Source organism: Triticum urartu, chromosome 6A, assembly GCF_056163025.1.
Source record: "Triticum urartu cultivar PI428250 chromosome 6A, HENAU_Tu73, whole genome shotgun sequence".
In the NCBI taxonomy this organism is placed as follows: Eukaryota; Viridiplantae; Streptophyta; class Magnoliopsida; order Poales; family Poaceae; genus Triticum; species Triticum urartu.
In genome coordinates, this window is record NC_141878.1 from 32,851,379 (window position 1) to 32,860,036 (window position 8,658).

Sequence of the window (8,658 nt, forward strand, 5' to 3'; positions counted from 1 at the left end):
GCGTTGTTTCAATGCCGGCACCAGTGAGCGTTCGCATCCGCTTTGACCGGGCATGAATGTGGGCGTTGGTGCTCTGGAGCGGCGCTGACCAAAAACGCGCGGAAGGGGGAGGGGTTTTTAGTGGGTCAGGACGGTCAGAAACGGGTTTGGGATCGGTCCGGACTGCCGCAAACCTCCCCCAATTTTATCTCCGATTTGCGAAAGAAATCACGTCTGAATCGCGCCGCGGACCGATACAGGCCCGCGTTGGATGACTTTCTCTTTTCGGATCGTTGCATGAGGTTTGCGGCAGCGTTGGAAATGCCCATAGCCCTGTGCTTGAAACATCTCAAGTCCGAAGGTCGAATCCTGCGTCTACATATTTTTATTTGCTTCTCCATCTCTAGTCAACTGACAAGTGGACCCAGCATATACATATACCCACTACCATGCTGGCCTGCGAGTTAACGGCAAGCCTTGCAATTACCGTTAGATTTAACAGCAGGTGTAGCAAAATGTACCCGAAATTATAGTTCAGTGACCCATAGGTGTAGTTAACTCTAGAACGGAAGTAATACAATAGAAAGACTATACTTTATACGAGTCGTATATAAGACCGGAGGTGTTTGTTCGGACTACTAGTCTACTTGGTATGTCGGTCAAGCCTAGTCGGCGGACCAGTTGGAGGTGTTTTTGGGCTTCCGCCTCTCACGTTAAACCTCGTGCAAAACCCCAGGGGCCATGGTCAGGGTTCCGGAGCAAGCGCGAGCACCATCAACTCGCAAGAATCGACGCCGAATTACAAGTGAATCAAGGCCCGGAAGCGATAGCTGCGCCGTGGTGATCTCCTCCTTCGCCGTCGCTCAGGTGGACGGGAGGAGCTCGCTGTTCGTTCGAGAGGGAGGTGGGCCATCTCACAGCCGACGAATCGACCAAAGGCCGGCAACGTGAGTTGTTAACTTTACGGCTCCGTCTTCACCGTCCCTCCTGCCTCCGACCCTGGGGTTGTCCCCCTCGTGTCCCCCGCAGCTTCCGGCGCACACCACCGGTTCGACGGAATGCCTCGCACAAGCACAGCCAAGAAAGCATTAAAGTCCTGCGACGAGGACCGGATCAGCGACCTGCCGGACGACATCCTGCACCATGTCCTTAGCTTCCTGCAGGCAGATGAGGCAGTGCGCACCTGCCTGCTCACCCAGCGCTGGCGCTACCTTTGGAAATTCATGCATCGTCTTCGCGTCAACGACGCGGGGAGGAGGAGGAAGAAGAGCTCCACATACGTTTTCCTTAACAAGTTCATGAGCTACCTGCTGCTCCTCCGAGACCCCGGCTCGACTCTAGATGAGGTTGAGATCGAGTATAATAATTTGATTGACAATCGACATTTTAATTACGGTTGTCCTTGGGTCGACATTTGGATCCGACATGCTTTGTCATGCCAAGCTCAGGTGCTTACTGTCAAGCTCCCTAAGGACGCGCACTTCTATGTGTGTTTGGATGCCCCTCTGGTCTCCCAGCATTTGATAAGATTGGAGATTTATGAAGTGAAGTTGAAAAGCAACTTCCTAAAATTTTCAAGCCGTTCAGCATTGAAGGAGCTAAAGATAAAAGACAGCAACTTAAAAACTAATAGAATATTGTCCCAATCTTTGAAGCGTCTGAGCATCACTGGATCTGCTTTCTTAGGGTATCTCCAGCCGCGCCCCCACGAAGGCCTCCCCGGGCGATTTTTTCGCGCCGGTCGCGCCCCCAGGAGCTCGTTTTTCGCAGGCTTGGGCCGAAAACAGCGCCGGCGGACCCAGGCCGAACCCGGCGCGCTGGGGGGCGCCCGGGGGCGCCGGGGCGAGCTGTTTTGGCGTGAAAAAGATGCGGGCCAGCCGCGTCAGCGACTCGGCGCCTCGTCTTCCCTCAACGGCCTCGGTTCCCGTGGGGAATCAATGGCAAGGCTGCCGCCGGTCAGCCTTGCCATTGATTCCTCACGGGCGGCGCGTTCATGGGATGGTGCGCCGACGCCTCCCCTCCCTCGCACGCGTACACACGGGCACGGCCCGGCTATAAAAGCCGGCGGCCTCCACTCGCCTGTGCCCACACCAGCCCCGCCCCTCGCCGCCGTCCAGCCCCTCCCTCTCCCTGCCTCTCCCGAGCGCCGCCGCCCAGCCCCTTCCTCTACCTCTCCCGAGCCAGCCCAGCCTCGCCGTCGCCATGGCGGAACGCTTCCCCGGAGACAAGGCGGCGGCCAACGGCTTCGGACGCCGTTCGCTCCGCGAACAGGAGTCCCGGCTCCTGTTCCAGGCGAACATCCCGGCGCCGCCGGACATGCGCGCCGGGCCGACGGGTTGGAGACTCAGCACCGGGGGAGTGCCCATTCCCCCGTTGCCCGACGCCGTGGCGAAGCCGAAGTACTTCGTCGAGGAGGTCGAGATCGTGCGCGCGTCCCTCACCGACGCCCAGCTCTCCCTCCCCCAGTACGCCGCCGACAACCACGCGGCCTGGGCGGCATATTTCGAGCGCCGCCAGCAGCAGCGCTTGGCGTCCACCAACGGCGCGCCGGTGGTCGGCGGCCGGCAGAACAGCGAGGGGCGCCACCTCTGGTGGGGCGTCCCCGGCCGCACACTCGAGGGCGTGCTCACGTACCTCGAGGGCGGCAACGACCCGCCGTTGGCGTACCCCTCGGCGAGGGTGGCCGCCCCGGCGTAGCACCGACGCGTCGGGCCATGGGCGCCAAGGAGGTTCGGTGCCTCCTCTTCTTCCTCCTCATCACGCTCTTCTTCACACTCCTCCGGCTCTCCGGCGCTTGTCGGCGTCAAGGCCGAGCCCGCGGCGGAGACGCCGCTCGGCCGGCGCACTCGCAGCGCCGGCATCATCATCAGCGAGGGCGGCCGGCGCGCCTCCTCCTCGTCGGCTCCTCCGCGCTTTGTCAAGCCAAAGACGGAGCTGGGGTTGGCGCCGGTGAAGGCGGAGTTCGACGAGGACGACGCGGCCCTCGAATGGGCGCGCCAGGACTACATTGCGATGGAGAAGGCGCGCCGGGAGAAGGAGAAGGAGCGCCAGCGCGCCGCCCTACGCCGCTACGAGGAGCGCCGACGCGGCCGCGAGGAAGGCGGGGTCGTCGTCTTATGCGACAGCGACGACGACGCGCCGCCGCCTGTTCGCCATGGCGACGCCGGGCAGGGGTCCAGCAGGGGCACCCGCGTCAAGGAGGAGAAGGCTGACGACGACGATGGCGGCGACGGCGGCGACGACTTCAGCCCCTTTCTTTTTTTTAGATTAGGTTAATGTAATGTTTGGACGAATTTCGCCGAAATTTGCCATGTTTGGCCGAAATTTAACTAGTTTTTATCTAACTTCGCCGAACGTACTTTTTTTTGTTTTTTAATACGCGCCTGGGGGCGGCCCTGGGGGCCGACAGCTGGGGACCGACTCGCCCCCAGGGCCATTTTTTGCGCCGGCTCACCCCCAGGCGACGCTTTTAGACGCCCCCTGGGGGGCCAACGGCTGGAGATGCCCTCAGAGCATCTCCAGCTGTTGGCCCCAGGCGGCGATTTTACACGCTCCCTGGAGGCGAGACGGCGATAAAATTGGCGCGGGGCGAGCGGGGTCGCCCCAGACGCGGTTTTTTTATTTTAAAAAAATTTGAATTCGGCAAAGTTTGGCTAAATTCAGCAAATTGAACAGAAAAGTTCGGCTAAATTCGGCAAACCTGAAATTAATATTCAACATATTCGGCGTTACATAAATTATTAAAAAAAGACATCTATAGGGCGAAGAAGTCGCTGAGCGCGGCGAAGTCGACAACGTCGCCGCCATCCTCATCGTCGTCGGCGGCCTTCTCCTTCTTGATGGCGCGGCCGCACCTGCTGGACCCCTTCCCGGCGTGTCCATGGCGGACCGGTGGTGGCGGCGCGTCGTCGTTGCTATCGTCGAGGACGACGACGCGTCCCTCTTCCTGGCCACGACGCCGAGCTTCAAACCGCGCGAAGGCGGCACGCTGGCGCTCCAGCTCCGTGCGCGCCCATTTGAGGGCCGCTTCGTCGTCGGCCTCCTCCTCCTTGACGCCGCCGGCGAGCCCGGGCTCCGTCTTCACGACGGGGAGCCCCGGCTCCGTCTTTGGCTTAACGAAGCGTGGAGGAGCCGAGGAGGAGGCGCGCCAGCCACCCTTGTTGATGATGTTGCCGGCGCTGCGGGTACGCCGACCGAGCGGCGTCTTCGCGGCGGCCTCTGCCTTGACGCCGAATAGCGCTGGTGAGCCGGAACAGTGGGAGGAGGAGCGGGAGGAGGAGGAAGAGGAGGAGGAGGCTAACCTCCTGGGCACCCACGGCACGGCGCTCCGGCGGGGGGGGGGGGGGGGAGGGACGGTCGCCCTCGAGGTACCGCAGCACCTCGTGCAGTGTGCGGCTGGGACGCCAGCCGCTGCGCCTGCGTCGCTGGAAGTAGTCCGCCCACGCCGCGTGGTTGTCGGCGGCGTACTGGGAGAGAGCGCGCTGCTCCTCCGTCAGGGACGACCGCACGCGGTCGACCTCGGCGGCGAAGATGCCGGAGCGCGCATCGACGTCAGGCACGGGGGGATGGGGACGCCGCCATTGCTGAGCCTTCACCAAGTCGGCCCGGCGTGCATGTCCGGCGGCGTCGGGATGTTGACCTCGAACAGGAGCCACGCCTCCCACTCCTGGAGCGAGCGGCGGCCAAAGCTGTTGCCCGCGGCGGTGTCGCCGGGTAAGCGTTCGGCCATCGCTGGAGAGGGAAGGGAAGGGGAGGACGATGGCGGGAGAGAGCAGAGACTCGGCGGCTGGTCTGGGCTTGGGCTGGTGTGGCCAGCGGCAAGGGGGAGCGGTGGGTTTTATAGCCCATGCCGTGTGTACGTGTGCTGGGAGGGGAGGCGCCGCCGTGCCGCCCGTGAGGAATCAATGGCAAGGCTGACCGGCGGTAGCCTTGCCATTGATTCCCCGCGGGAAATCGAGGCACTCTGGGGGAAGACGAGGCGTCGTCTCGCCGACACGGCTGGCCCGCGTCTCTTTCACACCAAAACCGCTTGCCCTCGGACGCCCCCAACGGCCGGGATCTGCCTTGTGTCCGCCGGCGCCAATTTCAACCCAAGCCGGCAAAAAACGGGCTCCTGAGAGCGTGACTGGACCGATTTTCGGGCGCTGGCCTGGCAAAAACGTCTAAGAAGGGCCTGTTGGACATCAAGGGCGGACTTGTATTTCTGTCCCAAATCTTGTTTCGCTTCAACTCCTACAAAATCGAGGTAGAACCCCATTGCTTGAAGGCATGCCGTCACTAGAAACTGCAGTTTTCAGGTCTGACAACTACACCGAGGATCACTGTCGTAACGGTGTTGTTGGAGAGTGTTGTGGTATTTGTGCAGATTGCCGTGGTAATGATGACCACAATCGTGGCTGCGTACTTCTTCGAGGTCTCTATCTCATGCTAGAAACATGGCATTGATACAAGCTGATCTACGAACTGTAAACTTGCATATACTTCCAACTTAATTTTCAATCCAAATTTGTTCTGATCTCTACAATTGTCTCTATCAGTGTATCCATCTTTACGTATCAGCTAGTTACTAACAAAAAAAGGTGTGTAGCCACACGTATGCCACCAGATAAGCTCTTATGTTTCATTGTGCACATATTAGAAATTCATGATATTAAGTTTATGCTACTGCTCTGTGAGATCCGATGCAGTTCTAGTTGCAAAGGTCATGTGATATTGAGAATAACCATTTAGACCAAATATTCATGATCTGAATTCTTCAATCATCAACGTTTTACAAGTAAATGTAGAGAGAGTTGATAATTATGATATGCTTGTTAGGATTAATCTTGATTATGTGTTTGCATTGTATTTTCGTTTAGCAAGTAGTCTAGTATAGGTTGATGTTTGTCCCGTGAAGCTTCAGCTCAGCACACAGAGGAGGCGAGATGTCGGGCTGCCGTGCGACACGGCGAGCACGACGAGATGCCGATGATGCCGTGCGATACGGTGAGGCCGTGAGAAGCGGCGAGACGCGACGAAGTTGGAGAGCAACGGGCTACGATCAGGTTGAGCCGGTCGTGTGCATGCTAGTTTGGCTGGGTCCGTGGTCGTTGGTGTGGCTGCGTAAAGACTGAACTTGGCCGTGCAATTAGCTAGGAACAGTTAGCTGCATGGGTGTCATTAGCCTAGTCGTTAGGATCCTGGAGAGATTCCTGGACATGGATAAGATCGTGGGTTAGTGGGACTAATGGCCGAGTGTGGCGGCTGGGCTATGGGTGAGATAAGCCCTTGTGTGTATATGATGCATTGAGTGAATGAGAAAGAGGGCCGTGAGGGCTGTAGAAAAATGTAGTCTCTTGTGTTCATCAAGGAGGAGAGCTTGTCGTGCAAAACAGCACTGGTTTTCTCCTTGGTGTATATGTGTGTGTGAGTGTGTTCTTGAGAGAAGATAGAGAGAAACCACAAGAGAGAGTTGTGAGGAGGAAGAAGAAGCGGCGCTGTGAGGAGGCGGCGCCAACAATTGGCATCAGAGCCTTGTCGATCAGTGCCGGCGACGGCGGCGCGGCCGCCTCCATGTGAGGTGGAGGACGGCGGCGCGAGAGGAGGCTGGTGGCGGTGCGATGCCGCTGGTGGCCGGTGGTGGTGCAATGCCGCTGGTGGCCGGTTGCGGTGCGATGCGGCAAGATGATGATGGAGTGGTGGTCAGCGTCGCCAGGACGTCATCCACGACAAGATGGTCCATGGTGACCGGCGCTGTGATGGCGTCGGCTGTGGCGCGACGGACTTCATGTGAGATGGAGGCCGACGGCGCAAGAAGGAGGATGGTGGCCATGCGGTGCCACTATGTGAAGATGGCGATGCGAAGCTGCCACAAGAAGAGTTGGTGCCATGCCGAAGACGGTGCTGTGATGCTATCGTCATCATGGAAAGTTGGTGTGAAGCCAACAAAAGTTGCGGTGCGATGCCGCTTGGCGAAGACGGCGTGGTGATCGGCGCTGCGACAGTGTCGTCCACGTCAAGAGGTGGCCGCCGCGTGTGGCAAGAGGACATAGTGATGGACGCCGGCAATGCGATGGCATCGGTCCACGGCAAGGTCCGCAGCGCCGCGATGGCATCGTCAAGTGACAGCGGGTAAGCCGCGTGAAGATTGGAGAATCAAGATTAGGAGGGAAAATGTTAGGATTAATCTTGATTATGTGTTTGCATTGTACTTTCGTTTAGCAAGTAGTCTAGTATAGGTTGATGTTTGTCCCGTGAAGCTTCAGCTCAACACGCAAAGGAGGCGAGATGTCAGGCTGCCGTGCGACGCGGCGAGCATGACGAGATGCCGATGATGCCGTGCGATACGGCGAGGCCGTGAGAAGCGGCGAGACGCGACGAAGTTGGAGAGCAAAGGGCTACGATCAGGTTGAGCCGGTCGTGTGCATGCTAGTTTGGCTGGGTCCGTGGTCGTTGGAGTGGCTGCGTAAGGACTGAACTTGGCCGTGCAATTAGCTAGGAGCAGTTAGCTGCATGGGTGTCATTAGCCTAGTCGTTAGGATCCTGGAGAGATTCCTGGACATGGATAAGATCGTGGGTTAGTGGGACTAATGGCCGAGTATGGCGGCTGGGCTATGGGTGAGATAAGCCCTTGTGTATATATGATGCATTGAGTGAATGAGAAAGAGGGCCGTGAGGGTTGTAGAAAAATGTAGTCTCTTGTGTTCATCAAGGAGGAGAGCTTGTCGTGCAAAACAGCACTGGTTTTCTCCTTGGTGTGTATGTGTGTGTGAGTCTGTTCTTGAGAGAAGATAGAGAGAAACCACAAGAGAGAGTTGTGAGGAGGAAGAAGAAGCGGCGCTGCGAGGAGGCGGCCCCAACAATGCTGACATTGGATGCATCTTTATCCAAAAATATTTCTATAGGTTTGAGTTTTAAATGTTCATCTTTATCAAAAAGGTTCAAAGCACTTCAGTACCATTGCATTGTGGAATTTAAAACTAGAACCTAAACCGTTGATGCTTTGCACTTTGTTCAGTTTATTTTTAGGAGAGATTTAAGATGGTGCCCTACATTTAATAAGTTAAAGAATTTGGTTCTGAATGACTGGTGTATGCAACCTGACCTCTTTGGACTAGTTTCTATGCTTGAACATTCACCGATTCTTGAGAATCTAATGTTTCAACTGTGCAAGGTATATCTTTTTTAAATTGACTGTTGCAGAGTTGCTGTAGTACAGTTTTCATGAATGGTTGATGGATATTGGTGAATGTTTTTCTCTGCTGCAGCAAAAAAAGACTACAAGTGCATTTGAAGTGGAAGAGAATCCTGATTTGATGGAGAAACCCGCTGCTATTTCAGGATACCTGATGATTATCAGAGTCAAATGTGAAGAGGTTGATAGCAGAGTTTCCAAAGTTTTGAAGTTCTTGAATACTTTTGGCACAAAAATTACTGTCCAAAGGAATAAAGGATAGTGGGAGAAAATGTAAGTTAACTTGTGGCTCTCTTCCTGGTTTTAATACAATTTACTTGTATAGAAAGCCTTCATCAAAACACGATGAAATCGCTTTTGTTGGATAGTATTATCAAGTGTGTTGTGTCAACTCTCTCGCGCAGGGGTGGCTTTCAGTGTTGCTATGAAACATCACTGTATTGTTCACTACTGCAGAACCGGGCTTTAGCACCGGTTCGTAAGGACCTTTACTGCTGGTTTTGTAA

The 8,658-nt window shown here is 56.4% G+C and overlaps 1 pseudogene; it reads left to right on the forward strand.

The window, feature by feature from the left end:
* The first annotated feature begins 837 nt into the window (after nucleotides 1-837).
* Nucleotides 838-8,414, forward strand: LOC147963554 (F-box/FBD/LRR-repeat protein At5g56420-like; annotated as a pseudogene).
* The last annotated feature ends 244 nt before the right edge of the window (nucleotides 8,415-8,658 follow it).